This window comes from Canis aureus, chromosome 24 (assembly GCF_053574225.1).
Source record: "Canis aureus isolate CA01 chromosome 24, VMU_Caureus_v.1.0, whole genome shotgun sequence".
Taxonomy (NCBI): Eukaryota; Metazoa; Chordata; class Mammalia; order Carnivora; family Canidae; genus Canis; species Canis aureus.
The window spans coordinates 20,643,922-20,667,429 of record NC_135634.1 but is presented as its reverse complement, the minus strand read 5'-3'; the positions used below and the strand labels follow the sequence as shown (position 1 = coordinate 20,667,429).

The 23,508-nt window shown below is 36.0% G+C and overlaps 1 pseudogene; it reads left to right on the top strand.

The window, feature by feature from the left end:
* The first annotated feature begins 296 nt into the window (after positions 1 to 296).
* Positions 297 to 392, top strand: LOC144296664 (U6 spliceosomal RNA; annotated as a pseudogene).
* Positions 393 to 23,508: the final 23,116 nt, after the last annotated feature.

The window sequence follows — 23,508 nt, the reverse complement described above, 5'->3', positions numbered from 1 at the left end:
TGGCAAATCTAATCTCATGAAAACATAATCTCATATATATATGTGTGTATATATATATATATATATATATATGCAGCACAATCAAGTGGGAATTATTCAAGTATGTCAGACTGGTTTTATATTTGAAATTCAATTAGTATAATCCATCACATCAGCAGATTAAAGTGGAAAAATTAAATGATCATGTCAATAGATGCAGAAAAAGCATTTGACAAAATATAACATCCATTTGTGATAAAATAGCTCAGTAAACTAAGAATTGAGGTGAATATCCCTAACTTGATAAAGAATATCTTGCTTCTGCAGCACATACTAAAATTGAAATGATAAACATAAGATTAGCATGGCCCCTACATAACGACACATGAATTTGTGATAGATTCCATATTTTTATGGTTATATAGTTAATACTAAATTATATATTTGAAATTTGCTATGAGAGTAGATTTTAAGCATTCTCATACACAAAGTAAATGTGTGGTGTTGGATAGATTAAGTTGTGGGTATCCTTTCACAATGTATACAAATATCAAATCATCATGTTGTACACTTTAAATATATTTCAATTGTATTTGTCAATTATGCTTCAATAAAGCTGTAAAAAAAATCTTCAGAAAACCTACAGCTTACATCATTCATAATTGTCAGAAGCTAGCAGGAATAAGGCAAGGTTGTCTGCTCTCAGTACTCCCATTCAACATCATCCTGGAAGTCATGGCTAATATAATAAGGCAAGAGAGGAAAATAGAACAGATTGGGAAGGAAGAAATAAAATTGTATGCTTTGCAGATGACATGATTGTCTATATAGGAAATCTCAATGATATAACATGAAAACTCTTGGAATTAAAGTTATAACAGTTGTCAGACACAAGGTTTATTTTTTTTTTAAGATTTTATTTATTTATTGATGAGAATGCACAGAGAGGAGAGAGAGAGAGATGCAGAGACGCAGGCTCCGTGCACCGGGAGCCCGACGTGGGATTTGATCCCAGGTCTCCAGGATCGCGCCCTGGGCCAAAGGCAGGCGCCAAACCGCTGTGCCACCCAGGGATCCCCAGACACAAGGTTTATACATAAAAGTCATTTGCTTCATTATATACAGTCAATGAGAAATTGGAATTTGAAATTTAAGACACAATAACATTTTCATTAATAGCAGAGAGAGAAAGAACTACTTAAGTATAAATCTAAATAAATACAAGGTCTACATGAGGAAAAATACAAACTCTGGTAAAGAATCAAAGATCTAAATATATAGAGAAATATTCCATGTTTGTGGACAGGAAGGATCAGTATTTTGAAGATGTCAATTCTTCCCAATTTGATGTATATATACAGTGTAATTCCATTCAGAATTCTAGCACATAATTTTGTAAGATACTGATTCTAAAGTTTATATAGAGAGGCAAAAGACCCAAAATAGCCAACACAATGTATACAACACAAAGTATAAAAAAAACAAAGTTGGAGGAATTATACTATCTTTTTTTAAGACTTACTATGAAGCTGTAGTTACCAAGACAGTTTGATATTGATAAAATAATAGAGAAATGGATAAATGGAATAGAACAGAAAACTCAGAAATAGACCGACACAAATAAGATCAACTGATATTTGACAAAGGAATAAAGGCAATTCAACACAGAAAGGATTATCTTTTCAACAAATGGTTTTGGAACAAGTGTATATTCATATGAGAAAAAAATCTAGACACAGAGCTCAAACCTCTCATAAAAATTAATTCAAAGTGGATTATAGACCTAAAAGTAAATTGTAAAACTATAAAACTCCTAGAAGGCAAAATAGGAGAACATTTAGGTAACTTTGGGTTTGGTGATGAGTTTTCAGACACAATACTAGAAACTTGAGTTGTGAATGAAAAAAATGATGAGTTGAACTTCATTAAAATTAAAACTTTCAATCTACATTGGATACGATTAAGAAAACTAAAAGAAAGATAAGCCACAAAGTGGAAGAAAATATTTGCAAACACATATCTATGTCAAAAAAAAAATGCTTACAACTTAATTAAAAAACACAACCCAAGTAGAAAACATACAGAAGATGTGAACAGATACCTACTGAAGAACATACACAAGTGGCAAATAAGTATAAAAAAATGTTCCATATCATATGTTATCAGGAAAATGCAAATTGAGATGACATTGAGTTGAAATGAAATACCACTGCATAACTATGATAATAACTAAAATCTAAAACACTGACAACACTGAATGCTGTTGAGGATAAAGAAGAATGGGGACATTCCTTCTTTGTTGATGGAAGACAAGTTGGCAGTTTTTTTACAAAACTAAACATACTCATACCAAAGGATCCAATAGTGGGATCACTATTGAATGGGATCCCACTATTGAGTGGGAAATATCAGAGAGGGAGACAGAACATGAGAGACTCCTAATTCTGGGAAATGAACAAGGGGTGGTGGAAAGGGAGGTGGGCGGGGGTTGGGGTGACTGGGTGACAGGCACTGAGGGGAGCACTTGATAGGATGAGCACTGGGTGTTATATGCTGGCAAATCGAACTCCAATAAAAAATATACAAAAAAAACAATAGTTGTGTTCCTTGGTGTGTGTGTATATATATATATACACACCATATATGTGTATATATATATACTCATTATATATATATATATATATATATATATATATATACACATAATGAGTTGAAAACTTATGTTTACACAGAGGTATGCACTCTGTTGCTATAGGACCTTTATTCATAATTGCCAAACTTAGAAGAAACCAAGAAACCTCATAGGTGAATGGATAAACATACTGTGGTACATCTATACAAAGGAATATTACTCAGTGATAAATGAGCTATCAAGCCACAAAAAACATACAGAAGGGCCTTAAATGTGTATTGCTAAGTGAAGAAGCTAACCTACGAAGGCTACAGACTATGTAATTCTAACTCCGGAAAAGAGAAAAAAAAACTGTGGAAAAGAGAAAACAGTGGATGTAGTAAAAAGATCAATGGTTGCCAGATGTTTGGTGGGCAAGAGTGAGAGGAAAAGGTGGAGAGGTGGAGCAAAGAGGATTTTAGAGCAGAGAACAATCCTGTACAATCCTGACTGTAGTGGTGGACATATCATTATACCTTTGTCAGAGCCCATGGAATGCACAAGGGGAAGATTAAACCCTAATGTAAACTATGGACTTTAGTTAATAATAATGCATCAGCCATTGGCTCATTCATTAATATTAATAAATGTACTGCACTAATGCAAGGTGTTAATAATAAGCAAGTTGCAGGTGCTGGGGAGGATGAGGGCATATATGGAACTCTGTAATTCCTTTCAACTTCCTTTAAGCTCAAAACTGCTCTGAAAAATAAAGTCTATTATTATTATTATTATTATTATTATTATTATTATTTAAGTGGATACAAGAACAAGCAACCCCTTAAGAATTTTGTCTCTACTTAGGCCTGCTGAGGACTACAGCCAGGCTGTCTTATTTACCACATATCTGTATTTACTGATGATCCATTTGATGAAATAATGTTTTTTTTTGTGAACAGGAATAGGCAAAAAGTCATTAGTTGGCATGAATGGGATCTCCTAACTGTTCTTTTTTTTTTTTTCTAACTGTTCTTTGCAATTCACTCTGGCTACTTCTGTTTGTAACTCTATTCAAGGGAGTAATGCATGAGTGTTCCTTGCTTTGAAGAATTCAGTGCTATAGGGGATAAAGGTAACTAATATGTATACTGATTCCTCAGGTTCACCAGACAATAAGCTCTTAAATCAGAAAGCTTCATGAAAGAAGCCTCATGTACTACTGACTCACAATTGATGATTTAAAACCATATGTCTCAGTAACAATACTAAACTGCCCCCAGGGGAAAAAAGAATACCTTTAATTAGAAAATATTTTTATATATATTAGAAAATACACACACATTTTTTTCATTCTTTCCTAGTAAAAGCACTGCAAGGGATAGTAGCTATGATGAATTTTGATGAATTTTTTGCAGAACAAAATCCGTTTGTGTATAAATGGAGAGATCTGCAGTTGAGGAGAATAGAAGTTACCGCTCAGAAAAAAATAGCATGGTCACTTTCAGAATTAGATTTCACTTACTGTGACTGCCATTTATTACTGCTCTGGTCAGTGTGGGAATCAGAGCAACTGCAAAGCAGATATACTGTCAGTCAGCCTCCAAAACCCTGTGTCTCTGCTCTCTACACAGCATACAAAATATTTTACTTACCTGAAACTGAAGACGTTTGAGCAAATTAGAAAAGAAAAGGAATATACCTTCAGACTCAGCACAGATATTTGATCACTTTAGGCAAAAGTCACATACCCAGGTGAATTTTGTGAATCATAGAATCATAGTGACAGTTCCTTTTCCTTTTCTTTCTTTCTTTCTTTCTTTCTTTCTTTCTTTCTTTCTTTCTTTCTTTCTTTCTTTCTTCTTTCTTTCTTTCTTTCTTTCTTTCTTCTTTCTTTCTTTCTTTTTCTTTCTTTCTTTCTCTCTTTCTTTCTTCTTTTTTTTTTTTTTGGTTCAAAAGAATTAAACGTTATCGATATGTGACTCCACGGAAAGAAAATGAGTTGTGTTTAATTGTGTGCGGGTGGGCGGCATGAAATTCGCACATAGTTTAAATATATTCTTCCTCATGCTGTGACACTTAACATTGTACTGAAAGAGTTGTATTCATATGTTTCAAGGGAGTGGCCAGCACTTCCTGTATGTCAACTCATCTGGACCCAAAGAAGGACACGCGGCAAGAGTCACCACTTCCCAGTACTTTCCAGCAAGTCTCGGAGTATGTACTGTTCAGTTCTGGTTCTACATGGTTGATCCCAGGAGTATGGGGATATTAAAGGCACAAAAGGAAGGCAGAGATTCATGTTTCGCTGAAATATTCATAGCATATGTTTAAACATTCTTTTTTAAAATCACACAACACCAATATTGATTCCATTAATTTATCATTTCTTTCTGGGACAGTGGGACTTTGGCCAGCAGAGCTGTCATTCATCTTAATCTCATTCAAGATTTATCTCATTCATGGCTGCCACCTGAACTCAATTACGGTGCATACTATTTAAAAGATCATCTAGAGATAAGAATATGGGCAGATTCTCCATGCATCCTCTACTGACAACTTAGATAGGGAAAATGTAGATATGTGATTGGAGGGATAATGATAAAAATAATTTTCTTCCCAAAACAAGATAAAGGCAAAGAAATTTAAGATCTTAAGCATATATCAGCTTACCCTAAAAACAAGCCTGCTCCATTTTTGACTAATTAAGATGAGAACCTGCATCAAATGCAAACATCTTTGATGAAGCAGGTTGCTGCATTTTTATTTTTCATGGTATGAAATATCAGGCTTTTCAGTCAGCCTGAAGCACCTTTGAAATCTTGAATTCGAATTGAAAGATTATATATCAGAACACCATACCTGGTGTTAATGCTTTGTAATTGTACAACCACCTGTTGTCTGAATAAATACAACTGGAATCTTTCACTTTATCTTAAACATTGTCCCTTATAAACAATAATAGTTATTAAGTGATTCCTATCTTTCAAGCTGAGTATTGTAAACTTTGTATCTCCCATATATTTTAATTCTCCTATCCACCTCATGAGGTACTATATTTTCCCCAGTTTTACAGTTTAAAAACTGAGACTCATTGTGGCATAGTAACTTTTCCATTATTGCAAAAGTAACAAAAAATCTGATTTCAAAAACCTGACGTCCCTTACCCAGCATGGTTTGAAAGGTATATACCAAAGAAGTCTAAGGAGGAGCATGGGGGGAAAAAAGCCTTAAAAGTTCTAACCACTGATAGAAAAGAGAGCTATTTAAGTAAATATACAAACATGCAAAGAAAGTAGAGAATTTATACTGATTCTCCATGCATGTCTATTTTCCTAAAGAGAAGCCAGTAAAAACAAAAAAGAAAGAAATTCATTTTTAACAGTGGAGAATTGAGTAAATGAAGATCATGTGACAACTTTGGAATTTTTGTCATTGTTTTTCGATACAACATTTAAAAAAATTTTATCCAGAGTAACTTACAACCTTAGACTAACTTTAGGGAGACTCCACAATACATTATTTCTACACAATACGTTATTTAAACACAGATTTCTGTAATTGAAGAGGACACAAGTCAGTGGTTGTTACTTATGGAAGCAAATACCAATGGAAAGGCCTAGAGATCTTTCAACAGAAAAGTAGATTTATGTCACTTTTTCACAAAATGTTGCTTCCTCAATTCAAAAAGAGCATCCTTCTGTCTTTTAGCTATTCATCAGCTGGTTGGTCAGTGCTACAGACAGAATGTTTCCACACCCCCAGGCACATACCAAATTCATATGTGAAATCCTGAGACTGCTGCTTTAGTCACCCATTGCTTTTAGCCATATTTCTATAGACATGGAAACTTGGAAATGAAATGTCCTCAAGTCTTGATTTTTGATACCTTGCTTTTGATGACTATTGGTTTTTCTAACCAGAAGGCAGAGCTAACTGTAGCAGTGTTTTTACTTCCCAGAGGTCTGCTGGAAAAAACAGTGGTGGGGAATTAGTCTGACATCTCCTTTTTGTAGAGGAATCACATCCCCCACTCTAAACTGTCTTGATAGGGTTGACCGTCGCTGGAGGTTCTTTTGCCACCTCCACAGCTGACCCAAGTCATAGTCTTCTCTAATATTTGGTGCAGATTATAAGATGATTTGTCTTTCCTCTGTATTATAAGTCATAAGGATATAGGCTAGATTTGGGCTCTTGGAGGCCATCTTTCCCAACGTGGGGAGATAAAGAAAGAAAGAAATCTGAGAAAGAAGCTGACACAAAAAGGACTCCAGGTAAAGAAAGAGGAAGAAACAGAATGGTATTTATTTGGTTTAAATCTTGGATCCTACCTTGTCTGAGCCAGTAAAATTCTCTTTTTGTGACTTGTTAATGAAAAGTTCTAACTTTTACAGAAACCCAGGAGAAACTGTTTTCATAATGTAATATATCCTTATGTCACTGATGAACATAAGGGACAAGTCTCACTTTCTCAGCTATAGGTCTGGAAAATCTGTGTGTGTATGTGTGTGTGTGTGTGTGTGTGTCTATGTGTGTGGTTCTGGAGCACATGGTGCATCATAATTGTTCTAATCTGAAACTATTTCTTAAACCGATTATAAAAATCCTTTAGAAAAAATATGACAAAATACCTATGGTGAAGTTTTAATAGTAGAGGGTCTAGGAAGCAATAAAAATAGCAAGGCATTTCTGAGAGAATTCCCAGATTTTAGTTTGTGGTAGGATGCTATCTTGTCAGTGCACATTTTATGCAGCTGTATTAAGTGCTGTGCATCCCCAGCCCTTCCATGCTTTGTTCTGTATCCCCAGAGAACTGCACTTCCCCAGCTCCTTTGCTCTCGGCTTTCCCAGCTAGGTTTGCCCAGTGTCTTCCCCTGACCCAAAATCTGAGAGCAGAAAGACTAGACAAGACTTTCTCTTCCCCCTCCCTTTCTCCCTCCCTCCTCTCATTTCTCTTCCTCCTCCCTCCCCCTCTTCTCTCTCAGCTGAGTTTCTAACTGCATAACTGCATTTCATTTATGTCAGCTTTTTCTAGATAAGCGCTGCCTCCACTAAATATGCCTGCCAAACTCCATCTTCTAGCAGCTCAGTTTCAGTGACTTCCTCCCTTTGACTCGTTTAAGAGGTAAGACCTTCTTCCTATACATAATTATTAATTTATAGGATGCTTCATGGTTTCCTTGGCATTTCTCATCTCTTCCATAAACTTTGTGACCAGTGCTCTACATTAAAGTTTCTCTGTTTGAAATGCATTAGAGTGGTTTATATTTTCTAGCTTGGCCTTGTCTGATACAAGTGCCCACTCCAAAGAAAACACAAATGTTTTGAAGACAATAACTTGTAACATAATGAAAAATGTTGAGTAAGCTTAAATTTGTCCTCCTTATATTAACTTATAAGAAATGTGCCCTTCAGTTGGGAAAGACAGAAAACAAATTTTTAAAAATGCAAATATGAAAACCTCAGCTTGTGATATGGTACTCTGGAGCAAATAAAACAGGTTTCTGTAATAAATAGTTACTCATGGTCTGCTGAGACAGTTTCTTTTTTTTTTAAATTTTTTAATGATAGCCACACAGAGAGAGAGAGAGGCAGAGACATAGGCAGAGGGAGAAGCAGGCTCCATGCACCAGGAACCCGATGTGGGATTCAATCCCGGGTCTCCAGGATCACGCCCTGGGCCAAAGGCAGGCACTAAACTGCTGCGCCACCCAGGGATCCCTGCTGAGACAGTTTCTACTGAATGGTAAGAAAGTCTTTGAGAAGGATGATATTTGAATTTAGGCTTAAAAAAAAGGAAGGAGCCAGCCTTGTGAACATATGGAGCAAGGATGCTCTCGGAAGGCAGAACAAGCCAGTGAAAAAGCTCGACGTAGAAGCTATTTGAAGGCCAGTATAGCTGGAGCAAATAAGTGAAAGGAGGAAAGAGAGAGAGAGAAAGAAAGAGAGAGAAAGAGAGAGAGAGAATATGATGATGATGATAATGAAACAGGCAAGAGCCAGCTCATGTAGGCAGGGCCTTGTAGGGACACAAGGAAATTAGCTTTTATTCTAAGAACCACAGGAAGTCATTTTGGGCTGCTATAACAGATTATTGTGGCTTAAGCAATGGAATTTTACTTTTCACAGTTCTAGAGGCTGAGAAGTCAAAGTTTAAGTTACTGAATTTGGTTCCTGGTGTGAATCCTCTTCCTGGTTACTGAATTTGGTTCCTGGTGTGAATCCTCTTCCTGGTTTGCAGATGGCTGCCTTCTCACTGTGTGCTCACCTACAGCAAGAGAGATGATCTTTTCTTTTTTAAAAAAGATTTTATTTATTTATTTATTCATGATAGGGAGAGAGAGAGAGGCAGAGACACAGGCAGAGGGAGAAGCAGGTTCCGTGCCAGGAGCCTGATGTGGAACTCGATCCCAGGAATCCAGGATCACACCCTGGGCTGAAGGCAGGCGTTAAACCACTGAGCCACCCAGGAATCCCAAAACACTCTTCTTTTAAAGACACTTCTTTTAAAGACACTCATCCCATTCATGGTGGGGTCTCTATTCTCATGACCGAAATGCTACCCAAAAACCCCACCTCTGAAAACCAAAACATTGGGACTTGGAGCTTTGGATGTGAATTGGAGTTAGGGGAACATGTTCAGTCCATAGTAGAGAGTATTAAACTGTGGAATAATATAACTTCATTTGAAATTTTAAAAGATCTGTTTGGCTGCTCAATGGAAAGGAATGGGGATTGGTGGGTAGGAGGCAGCCAGAGGTGACAGTGAAACAAGGAGGCAAGTGAGAGATGATTTCCACGTGTTGGGAGCAGAGATGGTGTAGCTTTGCTTAGAGTAGAATCTAAGGATAAATTGGAAGGCAATTTCTACAAATAATGAATACCTGGATTTTCACCTGGCATAAAAGACTATTTTCTTTAAACATACCTTAATTTTATTAGTATATTAATGAAGGGCATCATACAAAGCCAAAGCAGACAAGACTTGTACAGTCAGTGAGATCAAGGTGAAAACCAATTATGATTTTCTTATTAGTTTTCAGGATAAAAAGCCAAACAATTCAGATCTATCCCAGCCTGCAAAGCTGGCAAAATAGCCTGCATAAAGAAGGCATGTGTTTTATAGGAACGTGGAAGCCTGATGGTAAAGGAATAATATTCAGAATAAGAAATGGATGATATTCAGAATAATAAAATGTTCACACAGGCATCAGTGTCCTTTGATTCAAAGGCTCAGGAAATAAGAGAATAATGCTAATACATACTTTATTTTTTAGGTGAGTTTTTTTTTTCTATCTTTCCATTACCTACCTACATATAAAATTAAAAGCACTCCTTAAAATGGGGCTGGTCACTTTTTGATCCACATTGCTAAAAGAGCCCTAAGTGAACCAAATAATCTCCCACGAGATTACTTAGTTCCGTTAGATCAGCTTCCTAGCTTCTGGCTGGTTTTGATATTTGGCCAACTCAGGTGAGTTATTTAATGTCTACAAAAAGAAGTAAAGTTTGTTACAGGAAAAGAGAATTTCCTTAAAAGTGACTAATATCCTTTTATTTTATTCCAGCCTCATTTTTTTAAAGGCTCAGAAAGGAAATGAATAGGCAACTTTTATAATTAATACTTTTTATAACATTTTTTTTTTTGTAATTCACAGAAGTTTCTAATTGCTCGGGGGAAAAATGAACTACTTCCTATAACTTCCTTCAGTGATAACAGTTGAATTAATATTTCTGAATGGGCTTCTGGAAGCCTATTGTTCATATTTCAGGACACTTAGCCATGTTGAAATGATCTTTATCTTAGAGTTGCGTCTTCGACCAAAATGATTTCTGCTAAAACCTTTGCAATTTAGCATGTACAGGTTCTATGCAGGAAACTATTGTTCTTCTGGCCCAGCGTTTGTCAAATTTTTTTTTTAATGTGAAGTTTAGGAAGATAGAGCAGAAGAAAAAAAAAAACAGAGAAATATCAGATAGTTACTATGTACCATACATTGTTTGAAGTTATATATGTATATAGTCTTTACACCCTTCAATGAAGCAATACTGACATTATCTACATTTTAACAGATGAGGAAAATGAGATCAAGAAAGTTTCATGAACTTGTTCATGGTCAGGGAGCTGGGGGATGACAGACAGCAGGCCAGGGTATCCCCAGATCCACTAGCTCCAGTCTGTGCTTTCAAGTACTCAGCTATACTGCCTCTTAGGACTAGATGGTATTTTTATGGCATATTTTATGTTCTATATTTTTATTATTCAAAATCATATGTTATACCAATAGTTATTCTTTAAAAGGTGCTTTGCATATTTTATGTTCTACATACTGTGGTTGTCAGTGTAGATTTGGTTTGAATTTGCAAATTTTAAACAATGGCATAATCATTATGTAGTCAGATGTGTGAATAAATAAATAAAATCTTAAAAAAGAATTAAATAACAGATCAATGAAATACGGTATATAAACACTCACTAGTAATAGAGGAAATGTGTTTCAGATTTGCATTCATTTAATCAGGGCATTAGCTTACCACTCAGTGAAGTGAAGTGATAATTTATAGAATGATAATCTGTGTTAATGAGTTGCCTAAAAGACTCTGGTTATTACCATGAGATGTCACCACATAGATGAGGAACTAGCCCATTTCCTAATTACCACTAGCACTGCAGAATTCTTCTAGTCCCATGTTGGACAAAAAGAGAAATGAGCAAAAATGTAAAGTTTCCAAAGGGGAGCAAATATATTCAAAGAAGTTTAATATATACTTGCATTTACAAAAATACGTATTCAAAATTAAATAAGCACTAGTTTGCATAGAGTGTGCTTAAGGCAATTTATAGATTTTTAAGTTCATTTTCTTTATTAATGCTTAATTTTAAAATGCATTTTTAAGGTATGTTATTATGAAAGTTTTTGAGAGGCACTATCAGTGTTCTATCTATAATCTTATTCTTTTGTAAAGTACATTTTAACTGATGTTCCAGACTAATCAATTCCCTCTCACTTCTGTTAAAATACTGAGCTTCACAGTCATTTTTTTGCAAAAAAATCACCTTGTTTATGAAGGCAGCTTTTGAGAATACCATTAGATAATATGTAAGACAGGAAATAATAATAATGCAAATATCCCTTTGCATAAAAGGTAGAGAGATGTGCATAGGAGCCATTCAACATACTTAGCAAATTTCTGTCTTCCAGATTTGTAAAAAATCTGGATTTTGCTCTGAATTTGAGTAATTCAGGGTATTTTAAGCAGAAATACAGAAAATAATGTACTAGGGCATTAGTTCTAAATGTGTCACACACACTGGTGTGGCAGAGATAATATCAAGAACAATAGTTAAAATGAATCAGAGTAGTTTTTAGCAATTTCTTTCCTTTTTGTGAATAGCTTCAAGATTCTCCCTATATAATATCCATATTCCATATTTTAATCTGATAGGTCTCCCTGAATAGAAGAGAAAGGTAGGGTGATATACAGCATGCCAGGCAGTTCCACACCTAGGACCCTGCAATGGGTTACATGTAGAAAAGTGTGTCAAACACACACATGTCACCTATAACATAGGAAGAAGCATGGGCTTGTATTAACAGCAGAGCAAAGGCAGGCATATATATCTTCACAGCAGTGATACTTTGATAGGTTGGGTAGAGAAAATTATGCCAATATGTGCTATATATCTTCCATTGTAGATAATAGAAAAGTTCACTGTAGGATGGTAAAAACACTACTGTTAAGTTGCTATTAAATTATAAATTATAAGAATGGGAAAGTACTGCAGGAAATACAAAGGTTGACACTTGAGAGAAGGAGATAATCTAATTTGACCTTCAAATTAGACTTTCTCTTTAGACTGTCATAAAAACAGAAAGAGAAAAGTGACGTCGAGTCAAAGAGTTGTGCTACTAAAAATTAAAATCAAGTCACAGTTTTGAGACAGAGATGTGGGAATTTGCAAGAGAAGACATTTCTTACACTTGCCTACAAACAGTCTAGATGCAGAGTCACCTTGAGAACGAACCAAAAGTCAGCTTTGCTTAGAAGTCTGAGTCCCAAAAAAAAAAAAAAAAAAAAAGAAGTCTGAGTCCCAAGCTGAATATGACTTCTTAAGAAAAAAACGTTTAACATATTCAAATTTAAAACAACTTTTTTTTTACATTTTTATTTTGTGAAATCTGTCAATCTCTATTTTACTTACAGATTCCAGATTTAGTGTTTAGGAAGCCCTTTCTTGGCATAAAATAACAATATATTCTCGTGGTGCCTGGGTGGCTCAGTCAGTTAAGCCTCTCTGCCTTCTGCGTAGGTCATCAGGTCATGATCCCAGGTCTAGGATGGGCTCCCCCACAGCACCCTGCCCAGCAGAGAGTCTACCTCTCCCTCTTGCCTCTCCTCCTTCCTCCCTGCTCCCATACTTTCTCTCAAATAAATAAAATATTTTTTAAAAACCCAAAATATTCTCATTTGTTTTAGTTATTATATAGTTTTAATTTTTACATTCAATTATTTAAGCCACTTATAATTCATTTTGTGTATGTATGTTAAGAGATGTAAAGCTCATTTTTTTCCTAATGAGCAAGGCAGTTCTTTCAACACCATTGATTCAATACTGTGCCCTCTCCCTGGTTTTTTGACATACTTTTGTTATCACATGTAAAATTCATATATGTATTTGTGAATTTTCTATGGATATATGAAAAAAATTATTGCTTCTTTGGTACAAAGATAGCTAGATGAGTAGAGAGATGATAGAAACACAAAGATAAATTAAATCATATTCCTCTACATTTCTACTGTTATCTCTACTTAATTTGTCAGTTTAGGAAAATAGTATTTTAAATTCCTTCAGTGAAATTATAAAAGTCACAATTTGTTTTTAGCAGTCTCAGCCCTTTATATTCCAAAGCCATATTGTTGAAGGTAGAGAGATTCAAGACATGTTTATGTGCTTGGAGAGTCATAATTTTTATCAATATTAAATAACCTTCTTTATACTTTTCCCTAAATCTCATTTTTTCTGCTAATTATATGGAAATTTTTCCATTTTTAAAATAATTTTATTAGTATTTTACCCATGCCTTTATTTTTAACTATCCCATGGTACGTAGCTTTACTTATATCAGTTATAAACAGCATATGGCTAGATTATTTTCTTCCCATAATCTGAGCTTCTGGTTTTTATAAATTAATTCAGTGCTTTTCACATGTGTTATTATTTCATCATGATGTAGACTTATTTTTGGTGTGTTTTCTGTTTGTCTTTTGTTTTATTGTTCTCCCATTTAGCTCTATCTTTAGTTGGATTGACTAGATTTTCTTAATTCTTGCTTACCTCCAGTAAGTTTTCATTGCTGCCTTTTTTTCTAAAGTGGACCCAGTTTTTAATAAATCCATTTAAAATATTTATTCATTATTACTGAAAATTCATTGCATACTTCCACCCACCCTTCAAATAAAAGACAACCTGGGCAAGTTTTATTGACCCTGCTCATCTTCTCAAACAACTCTATGGCTCATTCCTGTTGGCTGGAACCTGAGATTCAGAGTGTAAGCAATTCATCGGCTCTCTTGGCAGTCATATTCTTAAAAACGCTGTTGACGGCACTAGTACCTAATTATCAAGTGTATGTTTATACTATATGGTTACATATGTTTTATAGTCTTCTTTGCCCACAACATTTTATTAATTTATATGCAATCGCTATGTTGGATTCTTTTTGTTTGATATACATATTACTTTGCTAGGGCTGCCTTAATGAAATATCACAGACTGGATGGTCTACACAACCGAAATTTATTTTTTCCCAATCTTGGAGGCTAGTGATCCAAGGTCAAATTGCAGGCAGGTTTGATTTCTTGAGTCCTCTCTTCTTGGCATGCAAATGACTGCCTCCTTGCCATGTCCTAACATGGTGTGTGCATCCCTGGTATCTCTTCCAGGGTCTAAATTTCTCCTTCTTAGGAGAACAGCAGCAGGATTAGATGAAGGTTCATCTTAATGGCCTCATTTTAATGTACTAACCTCTTTAGAGGCCCTGTCTCCAAATACAGTCACCTTCTAAAGTACTAGGGCTTAGGGTTCAACATGAAGTAGGTATGGGAGACACATTCAGCCCCAATACCATGTTTTTCTCACACATTTCAGAAATTGTGCATGGGTGGTAAGTTTCTTGAGTTCCTAATTGAAAAAAATATGTGTGTATGTATAAATATAAATTTATATAATATGTGTGTGAATATATAAATTTAAATATGTGGGCAGCCCGGGTGGCTCATCAGTTTAGGCCGCTTTCAGCCCAGGGCGTGATGCTGGAGACCCGGGATCAAGTCCCACGTCGGGCTCCCTGCATGGAGCCCGCTTCTTCCTCTGCCTATGTCTCTGCCTCTCTCTCTGTGTGTTTCTCATGAGTAAATAAATAAAATCTTTAAAAATAAATAAATAAATAAATAAATAAATAAATAAATAAATACCTATATTTAAAAAGTAGTTTATTCTAGTTCAAAATGACTTCTTAAGTCATTGACAGCATTGTTGCGATGCATTCTAGCATGCATTATCCACCTGCCTAGAAGACAGATGTCCGATTATTTCTCTTCTGTTTTGTTTTTTTTGTTTTTTGGGTTGTTTTTTTTTTTTTTTTTTTTTACATATTTTTCTCTGTCAGGAAGTGGGTAAAGTGTTCTTTTTATCCTTGGAGTTCATAGATCTCTATAGCATTTTGATGGGCTCTTATCATTTTTCATCTCAGGGAGAATTGTATCTATAATTTATCTCATTCTTTCCTTCTAGAAAGGTCTGTGAGACCAACATGAGAACTTCTGGATCTGTCCTTGCCATCCCTCAACAATTATTCTCAAAGTTTTGATCTCTTGGTTCTCTGGTGCTATAGTCTTGGAAGGATCACTTTGTTTAGTTTTCCAGCTCACTGTTTGGCATTTAATCTGCATTGATTCTGCTCATCCGTTCTTCTCTGAGAGTTTTATTTTAGTAATCAGTTTGTTCATTTCTAAGAACTCTAAATGCTTCTTTTGAAGGCTGTTCTAGTTTGTAGATATGATGGATGCCCCAATATCTCAAGGGAATTAATTATAGTTCCTTATTTTCTTTCCATTTATTTTGTTGGCAGTCGCACTCATGGTGTTCAGAGTTCTGTTTAATATAATGTCTCTCTTTAAGAATTTTCCTCAACTGTCAGGTTACTTACTACTGGTTTTCTATTCCTGTATGTAGATAAATCCAGAGTGAATAGTATTACTGTATGTATTTTATTGCCTTAGACCCAGAAAGAAATTTCATTTCTCTAGCAGGGAATACGTGTTCTGAACACGTATTGTTTTATATGTTGCTCTCAGTGTAAAGAAGGAGTAGTGTTTTCCAGAGGGCTTGTATTAATGATGCCCTGGTAGCTTCTCTGTTTGGTGGGGTGGGGGATAAAGTTCTTAGCAGTCACTTCTCCTGTCCCATTGCCCCCTCATGGAAACTCCTGTGTCAGATCTCCCACATCAGTGATATTTACCTACCCTGGGTGTCCTAAGTATGAATGCTAGAATCAATAGCTTCTAACCAAAGGGATTGACCTGGCTTTTTTTTTTTTTTAGTAAGTTTTTTTTTATTAATTTGGTGACACATGCACAGCTTCTTCGTTATGCCTTCTTTCAGTTTGGGGCATTCCAGAATTCTGCTGGGAACATTTTGTTGTTGTTGTTCATCTTTGTTTCACCTGTAGGTGTTTGCATGTTTCTCAATTTTATGTATTTTTATAAAACAGTTTACATTTGGTTTGCAGAAAGTCTGTAAGAAAATACTTTTGTATGTTGGTAGCTGTGCTCCTGATCTTTCAGTGACCCTGGAGATTTATTTCAGAGTTTTTCCTGTCTTTTCAGTGGAACAGTTTTAAGGAATATAGGTAAATATGTGTTTTCAGTTACCCATCAGAACCAGAGACCATTTTTCTCCATATATTTGCAGTTTTGCAGAGCATACTAAGAAAAGTAAATCAAATCACAGTTCCATGTTTTTCTCTTTGCTGTTTTGCAGTCTAAATTTTCCCTCACTTTGAGGTAAGTTGTTCTGAAAGCATTTTAAAGTTGGTCTGTACTGTAATATTGTTTGATGGGAGGGGGAAAAAATGTGTGAGTATCAGCCTAACATTGAAAGCTACTCGGGTCATTCTGCCATTAAGACATTGGTTGCTTCCTTATTTCTGATTACTCCTAAATAGTCTGTGAACGGGCTTAATGACCCCATCAAAAGGCGCAGGGTTTCAGACTGGATAAAAAAGCAGGACCCATCTATATGCTGTCTACAAGAGACTCATTTTAGACAGAAGGACACCTACAGCCTGAAAATAAAAGTTTGGAGAACCATTTACCATTTGAATGGTCCTCAAAAGAAAGCAGGGGTAGCCATCCTTATATCAGATAAACTAAAATTTACCCCGAAGACTGTAGTGAGAGATGAAGAGGGACACTATATCATACTTAAAGGATCTATCCAACAAGAGGACTTAACAATCCTCAATATATATGCCCCGAATGTGGGAGCTGCCAAATATGTAAATCAATTATTAACCAAAGTGAAGAAATACTTAGATAATAATACACTTATACTTGGTGACTTCAATCTAGCTCTTTCTATACTCGATAGGTCTTCTAAGCACAACCTCTCCAAAGAAATGAGAGCTTTAAATGATACACTGGACCAGATGGGTTTCACAGATATCTACAGTATTTTACATCTAAACTCAACTGAATACACATTCTTCTCAAGTGCACATGGAACTTTCTCTAGAATAGACCACATACTGGGTCACAAATCAGGTCTTAACCAATACCAAAAGATTGGGATCGTCCCCTGCATATTCTCAGACCATAATGCCTTGAAATTAGAACTAAATCACAACAAGAAGTTTGGAAGGACTTCAAACACATGGAGGTTAAGGACCATCTTGCTAAAAGATGAAAGGGTCAACCAGGAAATTAAGGAAGAATAAAAAAGATTCATGGAAACTAATGAGAATGAAGATACAACCGTTCAAAATCTTTGGGATACAGCAAAAGCAGTCCTGAGGGGGAAATACATTGCAATACAAGCATCCATTCAAAAACTGGAAAGAACTCAAATACAAAAGCTAACCTTACACATAAAGGAGCTAGAGAAAAAACAGCAAATAGGTCCTACACCCAGCGGAAGCAGAGAGTTAATAAAGATTCGAGCAGAACTCAACGAAATCGAGATCAGAAGAACTGTGGAACAGATCAACAGAACCAGGAGTTGGTTCTTTGAAAGAATTAATAAGATAGATAAACCATTAGCCAGCCTTATTAAAAAGAAGAGAGAGAAGACTCAAATTAATAAAATCATGAATGAGAAAGGAGAGATCACTACCAACACCAAGGAAATACAAACGATTTTAAAACCATATTATGAACAGCTATACGCCAATAAATTAGGCAATCTAGAAGAAATGGACGCATTTCTGGAAAGCCAAAATTACCAAAACTGGATCAGGAAGAAATAGAAAACCCGAACAGGCCAATAACCAGGGAGTAAATTGAAGCAGTCATCAAAAACCTCCCAAGACACAAAAGTCCAGGGCCAGATGGCTTCCCAGGGGAATTCTATCAAACGTTTAAAGAAGAAACCATACCTATTCTACTCTAGCTGTTTGGAAAGATAGAAAGAGATGGAGTACTTCTAAATTCATTCTATGAGGCCAGCATCACCTTAATTCCAAAACCAGATAAAGACCCCACCAAAAAGGAGAATTATAGACCAATATCCCTGATGAACATGGATGCAAAAATTCTCAACAAGATACTAGCCAATCAGATCCAATTTTTCCATTAAGAAAATTATTCACCATGACCAAGTAAGATTTATTCCCGGACACAAGGCTGGTTCAACACTCGTAGAACAATCAGTGTGATTCATCATATCAGCAAGAGAAAAAACAAAAACCATATGATCCTCTCAATAGATGCAGAGAAAGCATTCGACAAAATACAGCATCCATTCCTGATCAAAACTCTTCAGAGTGTAGGGATAGAGGGAACATTCCTCAACATCTTAAAAGCCATCTACAAAAAACCCACAGCAAATATCATTCTCAATGGGGAAGCACTGGGAGCCTTTCCCCTAAGATCAGGAACATGACAGGGATGTCCACTCTCACCACTGCTATTCAACATAGTACTAGAAGTCTTAGCCTCAGCAATCAGACAACAAAGAGACATTAAAGGCATTCAAATTGGCAAAGAAGAAGTCAAACTCTCCCTCTTCACCGATGACATGATACTCTACATAGAAAACCCAAAAGACTCCACCCCAAGATTGCTAGAACTCATACAGCAATTCAGCAGTGTGGCAGGATACAAAATCAATGCCCAGAAGTCAGTGGTATAACTATACACTAACAATGAGACTGAAGAAAGAGAAATTAAGGAGTCAATCCCATTGACAATTGCACCCAAAAGCCTAAGATACCTAGGAATAAACCTAACCAAAGAGGTAAAGGATCTATACCCTAAAAACTATAGAACACTTCTGAAAGAAATTGAGAAAGACACAAAGAGATGGAAAAATATTCCATGTTCATGGATTGGCAGAATTAATATTGTGAAAATGTCAATGTTACCCAGGGCAATTTACACATTTAATGCAATCCCTATCATTACGCCATGGACTTTCCATGGACTTTACCATGGAGTTAGAACAAATTATTTTAAGATTTGTGTGGAATCAGAAAAGACCCCGAATAGCCAGGGGAATTTTAAAAAAGAAAACCATATCTGGGGGCATCACAATGCCAGATTTCAGGTTGTACTACAAAGCTGTGGTCATCAAGACAGTGCGGTACTGGCACAAAAACAGACACATAGATCAATGGAACAGAATAGAGAATCCAGAAGTGGACCCTCAACTTTATGGTCAAGTAATATTCGACAAAGGAGGAAAGACTATCCACTGGAAGAAAGACAGTCTCTTCAATAAATGGTGCTGGGAAAATTGGACATCCACATGCACAAGAATGAAACTAGACCACTCTCTTGCACCATACACAAAGATAAACTCAAAATGGATGAAAGATCTAAATGTGAGACAAGATTCCATCAAAATCCTAGAGGAGAACACAGGCAACACCCTTTTTGAACTCGGCCACAGTAACTTCTTACAAGATACATCCACGAAGGCAAGAGAAACAAAAGCAAAAATGAACTATTGGGACTTCATCAAGATAAGAAGCTTTTGCACAGCAAAGGATACAGTCAACAAAACTCAAAGACAACCTACAGAATGGGAGAAGATATTTGCAAATGACATATCAGATAAAGGGCTAGTTTCCAAGATCTATAAAGAACTTATTAAACTCAACACCAAAGAAACAAACAATCCAATCATGAAATGGGCAAAAGACATGGAAGAAATCTCACAGAGGAAGACGTAGACATGGCCAACAAGCACATGAGAAAATGCTCCGCATCACTGGCCATCAGGGAAGTACAAATCAAAACCACAATGAGATACCACCTCCCACCAGTGAGAATGGGGAAAATTAACAAGGCAGGAAACCACAAATGTTGGAGAGGATATGGAGAAAAGGGAACCCTCTTACACTGTTGGTGGGAATGTGAACTGGTGCAGCCACTCTGGACAACTGTGTGGAGGTTCCTCAAAGAGTTAAAAATAGACCTGCTCTGCGACCCAGCAATTGCACTACTGGGGATTTACCCCAAAGATGCAGATGCAATGAAACACTGGGACACCTGCACCCCGATGTTTATAGCAGCAATGGCCACAATAGCCAAACTGTGGAAGGAGCCTCGGTGTCTATCGAAAGATGAATGGATAAAGAAGATGTGGTCTATGTATACAATGGAATATTACTCAGCCATTAGAAATGACAAATACCCACCATTTGCTTCAATGTGGATGGCCCTGGAGGGTATTATGCTGAGTGAAATAAGTCAATCGGAGAAGGACATTGTATAGTCTCATTCATTTGGGGAATATAAATAATAGTGAAAGGGAATAGAAGGGAAGGGAGAAGAAATTGGTAGGAAATATCAGAAAGGGAGACAGAACATGAAGACTCCTAACTCTGGGAAACGAATAGGGGTGGTGGAAGGGGAGGAGGTGGGGGTTGGGGGTGAATGGGTGACGGGCATTGAGGGGGGCACTTGATGGGATGAGCACTGGGTGTTATTCTGTATGTTGGTAAATTGAACACCAATAAAAAATAAATTTATTATTAAAAAATAAAAGAAAAGAAATTCAATTATTCCATACTTGCAATTATTTAGAATTTCAAGTTTTGATGTTTTTATCATCTACAGGGTTAAATCACTGGCTCATATTGTAAAGAGTATTTAATGGAAATAGAGTACCTGAGTAGCTGGATTCATCAAACTGGAAATCTGCACAGTTTGCAAAACCATCACAGTGCTCATGAACTGGGATACAGCTGTTCCAGGAAGTGCATATCAAAGCACCATCAGAATAGCTCTCATTGGCTGGGGGGAAAAAAAATCATCTTTTTTTAAAGTGAATTTCTTTTAATGAAATGATAAGACAGTTTATTGTATCATTTCTCATCTTTCTAGTCCTATACTTAAATTATATAATTCTTTCTGATTCTTCAAAAAGTTTATTGATAGAATCATTTCCCAGCTGTTTACTATGTACTATTATACCGGTATGTACGTAAAAAGTTCACTATGTGTATACTATGTAGTCTGAATTGATTTTAGGCTAGAATAATCTATGTCAAGGCAGAGCTCTCTGTGCTTCTGCTGCCCTCCTAATGTCCCTGGCATTATGTACAACTGAAGTGACACCAACCATTACTTGTTTGAATGTTCATCCATTTCCACATGGTTGTAAGCCATGGGTGGTCATATAGGTCACTGCAACTCAATGCCCTACGACCATGTGCCTTTATAACATGGTGCATTTTACTAATTCCAGAGTCTCTCATCAGCCTGACTTCAAGAGACAAGCATAGGTCTTGCTTGTAAGACTTGGGTTGTTTCAGAAAAATGACTTCACTGACGCTAACTAAGGGTACTGACAATTCTATAACAATCTAGTGCTGCCAAGTACTCAACCTCTCTTGGATGCTATTCTTAGTCATGAAACTGTATTTTTGTCTTCCTGCCTCTCAATCTTTTGTCTCATTAGGATGATGGTTTCCTGTAAAGCTGTAGATCATGTTTATGTTCTTTTTACAAGTTAGAGCTGAACCAGAACAGAACCCTTCATTCCAGGCTGCCATCAGGCATTTCTTGTCTCCTATTTTCTTGAGAACCTGGAAACCATCAGGCTTAGGTTTCAGGCCTGATCTCTGTTCTCTGGTTCTACGTGTTTTGTTCCATGCTGATATTTGTCATGTCTTTAAGCCTTTTGATGTGATAGCTCTTCCATCTAGCATTGCTACATGTTTGGAATAGAGGGAACATTGAAACTTGGACTACTGCACCATCTTGTCAGGAATTCTGGATAGATTTCAAAATCACTAAATAATAATGATATGATTCTCACTGATTTTCTGTCCCTGATCCTTTGAGTCCTTCGGTTCTGCAGAGAAGCAGAGGGCAGCAATGAACAGTTAGGGCTTTGTGGTGCCTAATCCAAGTTCAACAAGAACAGTTTTGCTTTTCTCTTACTTACCTAATGGTGTCATATACAATACCTGATTTGAACATTTTAATCCAAACCCACTGCTAGAGTTAAAAAAAAGAAAAAAGAAGAAGAATAAGAGGTTGACCTGGGAAGTTACTTCTACTAGAATAAAGACAATTAAGTTCAAACTTCTCAACCTAAATTGATATTTTTAGAAGACTTGGAAATAAGTATCCCCATGGATGGGTCTTACACAAGTTTTGTCAGTATTAATCATGATTTTTTTCTCTCCTTCAAGTATGTTTATGGGCTGGAATTGTTGGAGTTATCATAGGTTATTGACACAGTTTGACAGCTGCCTATCAAAATTAATTTTCAAATTGGACATGAAATGTTTTTAAGAGTCTTTCTTTCCATTGATTAAAAAAGCTAGTTCTGAAAACTAAAGTGATACTTTTTATTGAGTAATCCTGAGGTGCTAGAACATCCTGCCAGTAAATATCATGGAGCTGCCACCACATTTAAGATTCTATGCTTAGCACTTCAACTGGAGAGTGCAGGGGAAGATTTTTTAGAAAGAGTGAATGGAAAAAAAGAAAAAGAGTGACCACAACATAATGAGAAATAAGAGCAAAATGACAACACAAAAGCAGTTAACAATTTAAAATAATAATAAGAGAAATGCCATAAGGACAGACTTAATTGGTAAAGTATCAGTACAGATACGGATTATAAAAATAAGAGGTGCGTTTTAGTGCATGAAGTCTGTAAAAACTGAAAGAGCAGAGTCTTGAGATGTTTTAAAATTTCATGTTCCTAATAAAAAGCTATTTAGCAGAGTGGGAACAAAATCTATAAATGGGGGATCAATAAGTTTGACATTAGAACAGTGAGTATAGCAGTTTGCCTTTCACTGGGGAGTTTGTGTAAGGAGGTACTGCAGACAAACTTAAAACACAGGACTGAAACCAGATTGTAGAAATGGCTGAGGTCTCAGAAGAGATGTCTTTAAACTTTTTCAACAGGTTAAATAATTTTAAGATCTACAGTGACAAGATAAATGACATTGTAAACCAAGTAAACTAGGAATTAGAATGATCTTCCAACTCTTATGAAGAGTTGTTTGTAAAAAATGAATATGTATGTATATACATGTATGTTTGTGTATATATACACATTGTTATCACCATTGTTTTGCATTATAAGGGGCTGAGAGATCAGATGAGCGTTACAGTTTTATTTATTTAAGATTTATTTATTTAAGATTTATTTATTTATTTTAGAGAGAGAACAC